This window comes from Simochromis diagramma, unplaced genomic scaffold, assembly GCF_900408965.1.
Source record: "Simochromis diagramma unplaced genomic scaffold, fSimDia1.1 OVJJ01000613.1, whole genome shotgun sequence".
Classification (NCBI taxonomy): domain Eukaryota; kingdom Metazoa; phylum Chordata; class Actinopteri; order Cichliformes; family Cichlidae; genus Simochromis; species Simochromis diagramma.
This window is the reverse complement of record NW_024387420.1, coordinates 88,583-104,878: the sequence shown is the minus strand read 5'-3', so window position 1 is coordinate 104,878 and position 16,296 is coordinate 88,583. Positions and strand designations below refer to the sequence as shown.

The 16,296-nt window shown below is 39.6% G+C and overlaps 2 long non-coding RNA genes and 1 pseudogene across 2 annotated transcripts; 2 read left to right on the top strand and 1 right to left on the bottom strand.

Annotated features, from left to right (window-relative positions):
• Positions 1 to 1,295: 1,295 nt before the first annotated feature.
• On the top strand, positions 1,296 to 6,125 carry LOC120721955 (annotated as a pseudogene).
• Positions 6,126 to 7,438: 1,313 nt separating this feature from the next.
• On the bottom strand, positions 7,439 to 15,615 carry LOC120721952. Its single transcript, XR_005693302.1, has 3 exons — positions 15,553 to 15,615; positions 15,377 to 15,438; positions 7,439 to 7,783 (listed from the first exon to the last, which is right to left on the bottom strand). It is a non-coding gene; the product is annotated as an uncharacterized LOC120721952 (long non-coding RNA).
• Positions 15,616 to 15,810: 195 nt separating this feature from the next.
• Positions 15,811 to 16,292, top strand: LOC120721953. Its single transcript, XR_005693303.1, has 2 exons — positions 15,811 to 15,922; positions 16,076 to 16,292. It is a non-coding gene; the product is annotated as an uncharacterized LOC120721953 (long non-coding RNA).
• The last annotated feature ends 4 nt before the right edge of the window (positions 16,293 to 16,296 follow it).

The following is a 16,296-nucleotide window of genomic DNA, read 5'->3' as shown; positions in this document are numbered from 1 at the left end:
TTGGTTCATGAACACAATTTTCCTCTGAAATGCAGCGATTTTCCTGAACAATAAACATTTTTGTTACCACCTTATTTTTTAGCCACCGTTTCCAATGTGGAAAACAAAACAATATGTTTATTTTGTTTTTATGTTATACATTGTCTTTGCCTTACATAATTCATCTGTATTTGTTTTTTTTTTTATTGTTTTCTCATGTTTTTAACTAATTGTGAAGCACTTTGGTCAACTCTGTTGCTTTTAAATGTGCTATAGAAATAAATTTGATGTGATTTGATTTGAATGCTACCGATTTTAAACCAGCTTTGGGGTTGCAGTTACTGAAGCTTGATGTACAGTACTGATTATCTAATGGATAAAAATAACATGGATATGGATTCAGTTCAGTCAAACAATCTAACAGTTAGATATATTGTGCTTGGAAAAATCTTCTGTATATACAGTAGTCAAGTGTTTCTTAACATTGGACAGTTGACCTACTACGCAGTGTACTTTGTTGTTATTTTTATATTTAGCCTTCTTTTGAAACCACAGGGTGAAAGTCAGTTGAAATCCAGGATATCACCATTGCATGAAAAGATCTCCAAGGGATGCCTGTTTAGTTTTAACTCTCTTTGAATGCTGAATCCTTCTTGTGTTGTGTAATCTTCAGGATCGTTAGCAGAGCTGCATGATACCTGTTGCATTTCGCACATATGGAGATTCACACCACCGTCACCCTTTGCTTTAATGAGGCACAGGCAGCTTAACGCAGCCATGAAGGCAGCTCTATCTCCTCTGTTGTTGAGTGATGAGTCAACAGCTGTGAGCTTGTTTGACTCATTGATTGTTAAATTATCATGAGGTAAACAGGTGGTGTGCTGGTGAGTTGTGCGTGAGGAACAGATGCCTAATGATTGAAGTGAAGCATGTACCTCACATGCACACAGGCACAAGCAGCTGCCCATTAATGATGATTAATGCAGAATATAATAAGAGTTAATAAGCAGCTCATCATATCAAGTTGTGGTCATGTAATTGAGCTGTAAATTGCACATTCCACACTGACAATACAGAAAGCCACTGATATTCTAAACTGCTTCTCCCATATTCAGACTACTTTTGCAGCCTTATAATTTCTAATTTGGTTTTTATTTTTAAATAATTATTTCCCTTTTAACAGAAGTTAAAGGCTGAACAACCTTCAGCATCCTCCATGCACAACGAAAAGGTCCATGTCATAGCCTTATAAATTATGTTTCTCCACTTGACTACCTCTGGCAATAAGTGATACCCTGAAAATCAATCACTGGACATTTCTCTGACTGCTGAGAATTTATTTACTCTCTACTTTACCAATAAGAATTTTCTTCTTCTGGTTCTGTTGGACAGGTTGTTTCAGAGGTTCTCAGAAATTGACAAGGGACTGTGGCACACACAGCCGGTCTTCAGTTCTTGCTGGTTTTGCCCTGTTGCAGCGGCACCATGGCCAACCGTGAAGAGTCCAAGAAGATGAATGGCAATTCTGGTGACTCTTCTACCCTTTTGGAATCACCCAAAGTGAGCATGCAGCTTAAAAAAGAGATCTCATTGCTTAATGGAGTCAGTCTGATCGTAGGAAACATGATAGGCTCTGGGATCTTCGTGTCCCCGAAGGGTGTCCTCATTTACAGTGCCTCTTACGGACTCTCACTAGTCATCTGGGCGATTGGAGGTCTGTTCTCAGTAATTGGGGCCCTTTGTTATGCTGAGCTGGGCACCACAATCACCAAATCAGGAGCCTCTTATGCATACATACTGGAGTCATTTGGTGGTTTTATTGCATTTATTCGTTTGTGGACATCTCTGCTGATTATTGAGCCCACGAGCCAGGCAGTCATAGCCATCACATTTGCAAACTAACTGGTGCAGCCGCTCTTTCCAACATGTGAGCCACCGTATGCGGATCCAGGCTCATTGCTGCAGCATGTGTTTGTAAGTACTTTTAGTTCTGTTTATATCCAACTTCTGTCTGCTCATATCTATCTAGCCTTTTCTGCAGTAGTAAGTGTTCCTCTCTTTCCAGGCCTGCTGACATTCATCAACTCTGCGTATGTAAAGTGGGGCACCCGTGTTCAGGACATTTTCACCTACGCTAAGGTGGCAGCCCTGATCGTCATTATAGTCACTGGCATCGTCAAGCTATGCCAAGGTGAGTGGTGACGACAGTACTCCCCTTTTCATGTAGTTTGGAAATTATGATTAAATAACATCCACAGACAGATGATCCCTTGGCTTTAGTGCCTGTTGGAGGTTTTCTAGGTGTCAGGAAAATTAATTTTGTTTTGGACGCATAATTCATGGAATGTCTATTTGTCAGTTAGGAACTTTTAAATCAGGACTTCAGTCCTGAATTATCAGTGCAGCTGAAGAAAGTTAACACTGTAGCTGTAAACCCATTCTTGAAATAGTACAGAACTTTCATAAAGCAAACCCAATGCAAAAGCAGTCTTGGAACTCATTGGATAGTCCTCTAGTTTACCTGGTCAGGCCAACAAACTATTTATGGAGTCTTCAAGTAAAGTCAAGAAATCTTCCTCTCTCTGTGGTGGTCATCGCCTGCAAATGCATACTATTAAAAAAACAAGTTAAAAAAATCTAAATCATCAGATGGCAGCCACCAGTCTCAAGTCCTTCTTTTGATCAGTACAAAGACTGATTAACTTCATCCACACAAAGTCTACTGTAATGTGTTTGGTGAACAAACCCAAACTATAAACAGAAACCAGAATCCTTCCAGTTCCAAAGAAAAGTCAATTAATGATAAGGTCTGTATAATCATATTGATATGCATTAATCCTGATTAATGGATTGCTTTAGATGTTATATTTCTGAAGGTCAGCAGTGCCTTCAGAAATAATAACACTTCTGCTTAGGAGTAAGCAGAGATCTTTGCATGAAAGTTTATGACAAATGACTCTGGGATATTGCTTCAGTAAACATTTTCCTAAGGACTTTATGGTCTTAATCGCAAGTTCATGTCGTAATGAATATGGTATAAATTTTGAAAATTACAGGTTCATTTAGAATAAAGTGAGTGATAAAGCAGGGGCTACCTCAAGTCAGCTACTAATTACCATACGAAGGTGTCCTCAGAATCCTTTTATAACTGCTTGGTGCTACAAACCAAACTGAAATCTCGGGAACCATCAACATACTTCTCGCCAGAACACCTAATGCTGTGTATCTGTGGCATCTTATCACTGTTAATTTGAATGCAATGAGATTTCACAGACTGTTGCTTTGATTGTCATGTTTCCATTTTAGGCTATACAGGCAACTTTGAATCATCCTTTCAGGGATCATCTACCGACCCCGGTGACATTGCGTTGGCGCTGTACTCTGCCCTGTTCTCTTACTCTGGCTGGGACACTCTCAACTTTGTAACTGAGGAGATCAAAAGTCCTGAAAAGTACATTTTCTTTTCAGTGTTTTTTTTTTTTTTTTTTAATATTATTATTATTATTATTATTATTATTTTCCTCAGTAGAAAAGATGTGACAAAAATACTCAGCCTGATCAAATACCCCGTTTTTCCAGGAACCTGCCCATGGCGATTGCCATCTCTATGCCGATTGTCACCATTATTTACATCCTCACTAATGTTGCCTATTATGCTGTTCTGGATGTCAGTGCTATACTGGCCAGTGATGCAGTTGCAGTGGTGAGTAAACAAACTGAAAAGTAGCTAATGAAATGGAAAACTATACTTGTGTTTGAGTTTAAGTTGTTGAACCAGTTTCTGTTTACTGCTTAGACGTTTGCCGATCACACGCTTGGTGTAATGAGCTGGACCATTCCCATTGCTGTGGCTTTGTCCTGCTATGGAGGCCTCAATGCATCTATTATAGCTGCATCCAGGTAGAACAAACAAATATGCAATGATTTAAGAAGTGCAATAAATATACTGTGGTGATTTCTTTTTTTTTTTAACCATTTATTTTTAGGGGTTGATTTATCTTTAAATGGCAGAAATGGTATCCTTTGTGTCCAGGTTGTTCTTTGTGGGATCTCGTGAGGGTCACCTTCCAGATGCTCTGTCCATGATCCATATACAGAGATTCACTCCGATTCCTGCTCTGATCTTCAATGTATGTAAATAGAAATGCAGATTATAGTGGTGGAAGAAGCTCCTACTTAATAACAGCTCACTGGGAATCCTGTGATTACTACTCCTTGACTGCATTATTGAAACTCAAGGGTGTCAGTTTCATTTCTTGTGTTGGGAAATAAAAGGATATAATACAAACTGCTATCATAGGCCGTAAACCATAAGGGGCCCTTGGCACACTTGTTCTATTGTACTTGCTCAAACTATGAAACAAACTCAGATTCTGGTGTCATTTTCCCCATCTGCTGTCCAGTGTGTCATGTCGCTGATCTACCTGACAGTGGAAGACGTCTTCCAGCTTATCAATTACTACAGCTTTAGCTACTGGTTCTTCATGGGGCTGTCCATCGCTGGCCAGATCTACCTCCGCTTGAAGGAGCCAGACAGACCCAGGCCTCTTAAGGTATCTCAGGTTTTCCATGTTCAGTTTGAATATAATGCATGTAATGTTAGAATGTGGGTGACTCATTTTAATTATATGTAATTATAGCATTAAAAGTAATGAAACAGATTTAATTTGGCTTTATTTAATGCTTTAGAAAAAAAAAAAACAGCTTCTACACACACTTTTCTGCTTTGCCAACATTAAGCTGACTGTTTCACTAATAAGTAAAGTTACAGTAACTGGATGGATGTTATGCTGAGGTATGAAGAATGTCACAGTGTAGGTTTACTCATATAAAATCCAAAATAATGATGATGAAGCAAATATTTTCATACTATGTTTTTATTTAGGAGGATCTGTTTTTGAACTCGTGACTCTCTCTGCAGCTCTCATTATATACCCGGTGGTGTTCTGCCTCTGTACCATTTTCCTGGTGGCAGTTTCCTCTCTACAGCGACACCATCAACTCCCTGATCGCATTGCCATTGCCCTGTCTGGTGTTCCAGTCTACTTCCTGGGTGTCTACCTGCCAGGAGTCCAAACGACCACCTGTCATCACTAGCTGCTGCGTGAGTGCACTACATGGGAAGCAAGAAGGATTTGTCATTTTCACTTAACTTCGTGTTGGTTAGTTGACTCAGGTGGTGTTGTCTGTTTTTTGCAGGTTCTCTGACTGACTTCACCCAGTACACCTGCTTCTGTGTGCTGACTGAGATGGACAAAAGTCAATAGACTCTGTTACACTTTAAAACCCAGAGTTTGTGCATCCTCACAGCCAACAGATGTGGCCTTCAGCTGTATAAAACAAACACTCCTTTGTTGTACTGTCCACTGTCATCTGAGTTGTTTACAGCACTGAAGGTGCTGCAACAGATGCACATATTCACCTAAAGATTTTTGTTCTGGGAAAACATTTCAAGGTGCAGTAGAGAGGTGGTTATGCAGTTTATTTATTATTAATCCTTATTAAGTTTAGCAGGTAATTTTATATACTATATGCCTTTTAAACAGTATATGCCTTTGAGACTTCACTGGTGCTATGAACATGACTGCAGGGACCAGAGCATAATGCAGGTTAATATTCTCTTCTGGGTTCTAACTAAAAGGTGTGAGTGTGTTTAACATTGATCTAAACTATTGGTCTTATTTATTTTCTAATGAAGAAGGGGAGAAAATACTACTGCTGCTATTTGAGGACAGTGACTCATCCCTGTAATGTCATTGCCTTTATTTACTCTTGGCCTCATTGCTTGTAGTTTCTTGCTGTGTGGTTTTTTTTTTTTTTTTTTTTTTTTTTTTTTCCAACCAACATAACATGTTTTCCATGTGTTGAATTCAATGACTCTTGAGTGTTTCAAGAGTGGCAGAGCTGAGGTGGGTTTAGTGTAATTCACCCTGTTTCACAGTATGAGATGCTGTAAGCCTTTTTTTTTTTTTTTTTTTTTTTTTTTTTTTAAACCCACTGTTGTTATTTTTGAAACACATAACTAATATGCACTTTCTTTTTGTTCTTAATCATGTCCACACAGACACTTTGTTCATTCCACATCTTTAGTCCAGTTGTGGAACTTCTGCACATCCTGTCTTCTAAAGTAAACTATGCTCCAGACATCTTGTATCTCAGAATCTTCATTTCATCTCAAAAGAGAACCTTTTAGTTTCAGATTTGTGCCTTGGTCAGATTTGGAGCTTTAGTTTTAGTCCAGTCTGCTAGCTGTTGTTGTATGCACGTAGCTGCTGTATGGCTTTTGAAAATTGTCTGTAAAATTCCATATTTTTAGTTTAAATGATCTGTCCTGTCAAAACCTGACTGCAAATGAGAAAAGTTGCAGAAAAAACAGCTAGTCTAGCTGGCTTACAGATATAAACCTGGGTCATTCTGAGTAAACATCACAGAGCGATCACAAGATGTAGCGAATTGTGGAATTATATGTAGCAATATGTGTGACTTGGCAAGGTAGATGTTTTATAACAGAGGTTGCTTTGTTTTTTTTGTTTTTGTTTTTTTACAGGGCGATATGGATAAAAGAAGCTCAATTGATCAGTTTAATTCTGAGTACATCAAATACTGCTGTTTAGTCAAAGCTGTCTCAGAGGTATGATCCTGAGACTGGTTTTATCCCAGGAATATAAAGGGTGTGTCTGTGTATGTGGCATCTTTTGCCTGGCTTGAAAAACACCGGGAACATTTCATAAGCAAAGCATTCAGTCTGTTCAGGGTCTTCCATTTTGAAATTAGACTAAACGTTCAGCAGACGTCCTGCTGTTTCATCTGCTCTGTGCAGCTTGAAGTTGGTTTCATTAAGATTGATTAGCATTTTTAGTTAAATTTTCAGTGGGTCTGATCAGCTCCAGCAGCAGGAGTCCAATCCTGTTGTGCCCTGTTTAGTCTCATAGCTATTTTTGACTCACTGCATTTTAATATTAAACCACATGTTTTCGACTAGCAAATGTAAGTAACTAAAAGCAAAATGAGAAATTGAGTGAAGCAGGACAAAAATTACAGGATGAGCATTAGATATACATTCTTTAGTGTTTTAAACCATCTGTTTTTACTTTATTGTTGCATGTGCCGTACTGCACAACATTGCCACCATCAGAAAGGAGAGGACTCCTGTGGTGGAGGTGCAGCCTGATGATGACCTCCAGCCAGTGCACTTGGCAGAGCTGCACGGGACAGAATTGTGCAACACAATTTCGAATATTAAAAACATGACAAAACATTTTTCATTGAAATTTATTTGAGCATCTTTTTCTGTCTCATCAAAAAAAAGCCAGTCATCATTTGCCAGGAGAAAAAAAAAAAAAAAAAATCATATATACTGTATCACGCAAGGTCATCAATAGTGCTCTGTATGAAAGTGTATTTTTACTTACTCTGAAGTTCCTTTTGAAGCAACTCGATTTCTAGTTGAACTTTTGCCTCATTAGAGCTTGAAGTTCGATTTCACCTAGAAGCTTTTGTTTCTTTAGCTCAGTATACTCCATTTTTTGCTGGAGACTTCTCTTATAGAGCAAACGAATGTCACCCTGTTTCAATTGTAGAGACAACATTTAACGGTCAATACATGTCATATAGGAAGTAAAATTAATTACAAGACTGCCCACCTCTGTATCAGGCCTCTCTGCCGGCCTCTTTGCCTGCAAATCATACTGCAGTCAGAAACGCATAGAAGTACACAAGTAGATACAAATTCAGGCCAAATTATGCATGCACTTACAGGGACATCCTCCAAACCACAGTCATCTGACAGGGTTGCTTCACTGTCCTGTGCAATGGAAACAAAATGGTGTTACAAAGGGATTGGGTACAGCCCATTGGTCTGAATAATTTAAAAAAAAATAATATATATATATATATATATATATATATATATATATATATATAGTGGCAATTCCTTTACTTTTGAAAAATCAAACGTCCCACAACTTAAAGTCCACAAGCCACTGCTGCACTGAGGTAATATTTCGTACGCAGGCAAAAGAAGTCCATTGTCCAAACATTTTAGTTCAAAGTTTTGGTTTTGGTTTATTTATCCATCTTGGCAAGCAATAACAAGATCCTTCCTGCTGCTTCTCCTGCTCTGGTAAAAAACCATAGGCCCACCCCAATGCATGCTGGTCCTATACCAGTCTCTTTATTTATAGAAACAAAATGGCCCTACAGCTCTTACTGACTAATTTAACAACATAACAACAAACAAAACAAATCATTTAAAACAAAAATATTAACCGACAAATAAACCCCAAAATATAAGTAAACTAACAACAAACTTTAACTAATTTCACAAAAAGAACAAATAAAGAACAAATAGCTCCAACACTCCGGCCCCTAATTGTGCATACAATCACAATTACTTTAAAGTCCCAAAGGGAGGAGCTATTCCCTTAAACAAATCCTTAATTTTCATTGAGGATTTTCTTCACGATGAGGCTTCCAGTAGCAAAATAAGTTTTGTCACTGGCCTTTCCAAAACACTGGTCCTTGTTTGTAGTCTCACAGAACGCACCAAGCCTTTTGCATCCTGGTTTACATTTAAGACTTTCGCCATCATCCATGATCCTCTTGGAGCTGTAGCGTCTGCAATTAAAACAACATCTCCAGGTATAAGACATCTTTTAGTCCTCATCCATTTTTGTCTTTCTTGCATCAAAGGTAGGTACTCAGAAAGCCATCTCTTCCAGAACAACTCTGCCATGTACTGTACCTGTTTCCACCTTTTCCTGACGTGCAAATCACTTGGATGAAACAGTCCTGGTGGAAAAACTGGTTTATTTTTCAGCAACAACAAGTGATTGGGTGTCAGTGCTTCAAGATCATTTGAGTCATCTGAAACTTTAGTAATGGGTCTGTCGTTCATTATAGCTTCAACCTCACAGAAAACTGTTTGGAGTCCTTCATCATCCAGAACTTGCTCCTTAAGAACTGAGGCTAAAATATTCTTTATTGAACGAATGAGACGCTCCCACACACCACCTTGGTGAGAAGCTGCTGGGATGTTGAAGTTCCATTTCATGCCATCCTGAACAAAAGCCTTTTGAATTTTGGCAGGGTCCAGCTCAGTCAAACTTTCTTTCAACTCTCGATTCGCCCCAACAAAATTTGTAGCATTATCAGATCTGATGGTCGAAACTGGGCCTCGTCTACAGATGAACCTCCTCACAGCATTTATACAAGAGTCTGTATCAAGTGTACATGCAATCTCCAGATGTACTGCACGACTGGTGAAACAAGTAAAAAGGACTCCATACCTTTTAAGGAGACTTCGTCCTCTTTTAACACTTATAGGTCCAAAATAGTCCACTCCAACATTTGTGAATGGAGCTATGTCTGGCAGGACTCTCTCTTCAGGCAGATCCGCCATCTTTTGTTCAACAAACTTTCCTCTGTTGCGTCTACACGTGATACAACGAGAGATGATTTTCCTGGCAGCAGAATTTGCATTTAGTATCCAGTAATTTTGTCTTAGTTTTGACAGCATGTGTGCTCTTCCTGCATGTCCCAACCTTTGATGGATATGGCGTAAAATCAGTGTTGACACATGCATATCTTTTGTCAAAATTACAGGATGCTTTAATTCCATAGGCATGGCTGCTTTATTCAATCGGCCACCCACTCTGAGGATTCCTGCATCCAACACTGGATCAAGTTTGTAGAGACAATTTCCCTTAGAAACTCCTTTAAGGCCATTGCGGATTAAAGCCATTTCAGTCGTAAATTTCTGTTGTTGTGCATATTGAAGAATAGCTTGTTCTGCCTTTACCAAGTCTTCTGGAGTCAGATTTCCTTTCTTCAAAGTGGTCTTAAATCTTTCCATTCTTATCTCCATTTCTTTCTGACCTTCCGGATCATTCTTATTCAAACCTGCAGCAAGCAACTCTTTCCTCTTCTGTGCCAACAACACCAAGACCTCTTTCATCTTTAAAAGCCAGGCTACAGAGATTTTAAGTTTTGCCCAAGACGAGAAGTAGAGGAAAAAATAGCTGGTAGGATTTTGTAATTCCCTCACAATGGCATTCATTGTCAGGTCCCTTTTGACCTCTGGGTCATCTGCAGAAATTACACTGTACTCCACATCCAGTTTAGGCCATTCCTTTTCTGACTTATAGAGAAATTCTGGCCCTTTTATCCATCTCCTACATTTGAGGAAATCCCCAGCTCTCATGCCTCTGGATGCGTCATCAGCAGGATTCTCCTTAGAAGAAACGTATCTCCACTGATTCACATCTGTTGCTTCTCGAATGACAGCAATTCTATTTGCAACAAAAGTATTGAATCTTCTGGTTTCATTGGAGATGTATTTCAGTACTGTTGTACTATCAGTCCAAAAAACTGATTTTTCCAACCTGACCTGCAGCTCCTTTTGCAGAAGCCTGTCCACCCGAACTGCAGCCATCAATTCCAACCTGGGAATTGTAGTTTGCTTGAGAGGAGCAACTCTAGCCTTTCCCAGGATAAAAGCTACATGCGTGACGTTATTCTTTTCCAACTTTAAATATGACACCGTTCCATACCCATCTTGACTTGCATCAGAAAAATGATGAAGTTGTGCCCCATCTGGTCTTCCAAAGCAATTTGGTTTAATGCAACGTTCCACTTTGAACTTTGAAATCAGCTGGAGATCCTCCAGCCAATCACGCCACCGCTGGGAAAGAGAGTGGGGAATAACTTCATCCCACTTCAAATTTTGTCGGCAAAGCTCTTGTAGCAACAGTTTAGCTGGCATACTGAAGGGAGACAAGATTCCCAAAGGATCATACAGTGAGCTGACCACAGACAAAATGCCCCTTCTGGTTGTTGGACGGTCCTGCAGGGAGGTTCTGAACTGGAACTTGTCTGTTGCTATGCACCACTGTAAACCCAGTGCTCTCTCAACTGGAAGTTGATCTGTGTCCAAATCCAGATCCTTAATTTCCTTTGCTCTTCTTTCCTCTGGGATTGACATGAGCACTGTGCGACTGTTGCTGATCCATTTTGAAAGCTTAAATCCTCCTTTAGCGCAGATATCTGTCAGTCTATTCACCATGTGCTCTGCCTCCTCTTCTGAAGCAACAGATTTCAAACAATCATCCACATAAAAGTTTCTTTTGACTGTATCAACCACTTCAGCTGGAAACTGTTGTGCATTATCATCTGCAGTTCTCTGTAGAGCATAATTTGCACAGCTTGGCGAAGATACAGCTCCAAACAAATGCACTTTCATCCTGCATTCCTGTGCAGACCTTGAAGTGTCACCATGTTGCCACCACAGGAAACGGAGAAAGTTGACATGCACTTCTGAGAAACATGGAATCAATGTCCGCCATTAATGCAACAGGCTCTTGTCTAAATCAGGCTCTTGTCTAAATCTGATCAGAACCCCAACCAGCGAGTTTGTGAGATCAGGTCCCTGTAGAAGCTGACTGTTCAATGATGCTCCTTTATAAGTTGTTCCACAGTCAAATACAACTCTTAATTTGCCCTTTGTGGGATGATACACTCCATGATGAGGGATGTACCACACCTTTCCATCATCTTTGTGCAACTCATCTACAGGCACAAACTCGGCATATCCTTGTTCAAGCATGTTGTTTACACATTCAGTGTATTCATCCTTATAATGAGTATCCTTTTCGAATCTCCGTCTGAGACTCTGGAGACGCTGCTCCGCGACACAGAGGTTATTTGGCAAACTGGAACCTTCTCTCCTGAAAGGCAAATCAATGTGATAATGATTTCCAATAAGCTTTATTGAACTACTAACAATATCCATGAAACACAGATCCTCTCTAGACATTTCAGTCTGCTCCTCTGATGATCTTTCATTAAAATCATGATTGTACTGTTTAATCAACATTTCTTCAAGACGCTCAACAGAAATCCTATTGGCTGTTACAGCAGTGCAGTTGGTTTTATTTCCACTGTTACTTCCAGTGCGCAGGGGACCATTTATGACCCAGCCAACTTTTGTTTTTACAGCATAAGGTCCACCCCCCACACTGTTTATCACCTTCCATGGCTCCAAAACATTGGAAGCATCAGTGCCTATCAGTAGCTCCACCTCTGCATTAACGTTGTGAAGTTTAACAGGTTTAAGATGAGGCCACTGATCGATGTCGCTTTGCTGGGGAATATTAACTGTAGAAACTGGCATAGTCTTTTGAGTCAAAACATCTGGCAATGGCATGAAATTATTTGCTTCCAAACCAGACACTTCCAAACCAGACAGAACTTGTGTACTAACAATCTTATCTTGACTCATTGTTCTCAAAAAGATATTGGTCTTTTTACCTTTTACATTCAGTCTTTTTGCCAGAGTTTCTGTACAGAATGTACCTGAACTTCCAGGATCCAAAAACGCATAGGTTTGCACAATTTTATTGCTCTTTTGGCTCTTAACTTGAACTGGAACTATAGAAAAAATTGCATCAACTTCATGACCAGCCCCAATATACCCACATGTCTGAGTGGTTGCAGTTGAAAAGTTGACATTAGAGTTTGTCCTCTGTTGAGTTTGTTCCAAAGACGCCCCTGGATCCTTTCGCTCTATATGAAGAACCCCTGGGTGCCTTTGGTGACACACGTCGCAATCCAAACGACTCCTACAGTCTTTGCTTGTGTGACCAACTTTTAAACAACCAAAACAAATTCCCCTTTCCTTGATAAAAGTCAACTTATCCTGATGCGTTTTAGCTTTAAAACTGCTTACAATTCTCTAGTAAATGATTGCTGTGTGAACAAAACAAACAACTATGCAGAACGGCGGAAGTTGTTCTGCTTCCAGTTGATTGAGCTTTGATTCCTGGCACTGTACTGACATTAGTGGCAAAACTACTTCCTTTTCTCCTTTGCTTGGTAGAACTTGAAGCTTTAAAGCTGCTTCCAGATTGTGAGTCTTGGATGTTGCCAAACACTGGATCTGATGCTACTTTTACCTGTTTTATTATAAAGGCAACCAGATCAGTGAATACTGCTCTGTAACCATTTTGTTCCTGCAGTTCATAGGCAACAACTCTCCATTTTTCCCCTCAATTTGTATGGAAGCTTCATAACAACCATTCTCATATTTGAGGGCAAATCCAACTCCTTCATATAAACAACTTGCTGTGTTAGATTCGAACATCCTTGAAGAAAAAGAGAGAATGACTGTAGACCTTTCACATCCTCACTTTTAATAGGTACCCAACTCACAATCCTCTCCATATATGCAGAGGCAATTTTATTTTCGTTCCCAAAATGTTCTTCAAGAAGATCTTTGGCTGTGGAATAGCCCTGCTCAGGAGGTAAGTGCTGACAACTATGCACCAAATCCCTAGGCTGCCCCCTAGTGAACTGCTCTAAAAAAATGCAAACAGTCGCTCCAGTTATCAGTTTTAGCTTCCACTCCATTTTCAAAGGCATAAATGATCTGTACTGTAAAGGGTCTCCATCAAACATAGGGATGTTTCTGGCGGGGAGGACAGAAGATAAGTTTTGTTTTACAAGCAAAGTAGTGATGTCATTTTGTTTTTGCATAATATTTACAATCTCCTTCGTGCAATTCCCAGTCAAAGTAGGAGCCTGAGGCTGTGTTTGCTGCGTCACTTGCGCTGAATCATCAACCTGATGTTGGGTTTGACTTTGTCTAGGTACGATTACTTGTGATTCAGATGCAGAATTTATACCAGAGTAATCTCTTGATGTTGGAACAAATGTATCGGCACAAGGATTTAAACTAGGCGCTTCTTGTACGTGCCCTCTTTCAAAATAAGAGTTCATTCCATCAGAATGCTCAGAGCTACAAACTGAACTTATTTTTAAGACACGAGGCTTTGCATTAGTGGCTGCCAGCTCTGTTTCCAAGGATAATGTCTCCTTTTCTTTTCTCAGTTTTTCCTCTTGCGCTTCGATAGAATGTTTTTTCTTTAATGCAGCAAGTCGCTCCATGAGCGCTGCCTTGTCAGCCGCAGCTTTAATGCAGGCGGAAGATGTTGATGAAATTCGACTTTGCTGTGACAAGGTTTTTGAAGGTGGTTTTACACTTGAGATATTAGAGACACTGTCTTCAGGTTTTATTTCATCCAAACTTTCAACAGCTTTATCATTACGAACAGTATTGCTTTGTTCAGTACGGCTCGCCCGCGTCCTGCAACCAAACCTTTACTTTGTCCATAAAAACAGAGAATGCTGTCACCTTCGACTGAAAATGTGCACTTTGCCTTTTCACTTCATCTTCTGGCAGTGGCAAACTTAAAAAGGATTCTTGCAAAGCGTTTGCATCTTGATAGCATTTAATAAACTTCCCAAATTCAGAAGACACTTCCTTAACGTTCTCATATGAGGTCATTAAAGCGGAAATTTTCCCCATGTACTTAGATGCTTGCTTACACATTGAACTGCGCTTTTCTTGGCATGTCTTTATATACAAATCCAAACCTTTTGGCGTAAATTTAACGCTTCTTTTCTCTGCTTGCATCTCAGTGTCATCCTCTCGTTTACTCTTAATATCCGACATTTTTATTGTCCTCTTGGATTATTTCAAACTTCATAAAGATGTACAGCACACTGAGAGTCCATAGCCTAAAGTACAAACATGACATCCATTTACCTGCCTTTTGCAGCGGACAAACATTTCCACAGAGGGCGTTGGCATGTTTCAATTAGCGATCCAATTATGCACCAATTTAGTACGGCAAAACTCAGTTCATCAGTCTTTGTAGTGAAATTATGTCTTTAAACTCCAATAGCTTCACCGTTTTCCTTTACGGCTTAAACAATATTATCACTCACCAGCTTTGATGAACGAGTGACATGTTGATCCAGGCCTCAACATCAAATCCGTCTGGATTACTCACCAGACGATCCAATAACTTTTATTCGAGTTCGACGGTGATCCTTGAAATCCTTATATCCATTAATGAAGGATTATTCCTTTGTCCACGGGAAGGTTTTTTACTTTATGTAGTGGCAATTCCTTTACTTTTGAAAAATCAAACGTCCCACAACTTAAAGTCCACAAGCCACTGCTGCACTGAGGTAATATTTCGTACGCAGGCAAAAGAAGTCCATTGTCCAAACATTTTAGTTGAAAGTTTTGGTTTATTTATCCATCTTGGCAAGCAATAACAAGATCCTTCCTGCTGCTTCTCCTGCTCTGGTAAAAAACCATAGGCCCACCCCAATGCATGCTGGTCCTATACCAGTCTCTTTATTTATAGAAACAAAATGGCCCTACAGCTCTTACTGACTAATTTAACAACATAACAACAAACAAAACAAATCATTTAAAACAAAATATTAACCGACAAATAAACCCCAAAATATAAGTAAACTAACAACAAACTTTAACTAATTTCACAAAAAGAACAAATAGCTCCAACAATATATATATCTCCCAACTTACTGTGCATGCTTCAGTCACCCCTTGCATGGGAACAGGTAAAAGTGATGGAGTGTTATGTAAAACTACACACGAAAAAAACCCACAATCTCAATAAATGTCAAAGTACAAAAAGCATTTTAATTAAGGCAACAACCAAATATTTTACATTGTACAAATAGAATTATGAGCTCATTTACCAGTTATGAAGGTGCTGCTGCTACTGCACCCCAGCTGCTGGTCTAAGGAAGAGCTGCCCCCAGCGATGCCCTCAACAATGGGTCTGGTGGCATTCAACCAGTGTCTTTGTACATATCTGTGTGTGACACAAGGAAACTTTTGATAAGTTGTCTGTATTCTTAAATACTTAAATTTTTTTTAATCTTTTTCTGTCAGACCTGACGAGAGCTGTTAACGAACTCCGTGAGGAGGTCAGAGCCATCCGCAATACCGGCTGCAATGAATCGGTAGATGCTGGGGGTACTGCCTCTGGATTTGCCCTTGCACAACATTGAGGAGCTAAACAATGCAGAGGCAGCTCTTCAATCACAAGAGGCAAATAAGGCAATGGTAAAGGTTATGTACACTTTGTAACTAAAGTGTAATAGCTGTCAGATGTGATTTAAATACATAACAACGGCCTGTTGATTAAACACACAAGCACTTGCATACACATTTAAGACATGAGACACGCTAATTCCATCTCTTAAAATGTATCTATAGGTGAGACGCTTTGCCTTGATTGGAGCCTGACGCAGCAGTTAGGGGCAAACTCTATGTCTGAGTTTGTCTTTGCACAAGCAGTGCAGAAATGGCTCCGATACGCCCCAGATCGTTTGGGTGGTGCAGGACGCACATCATGCAAAAAATTACAAACTTCTGTGAATCATATAAACGTAAATAGGAAACTGTCTTTTAATAAAGTATTTAGCAAACGAAACATG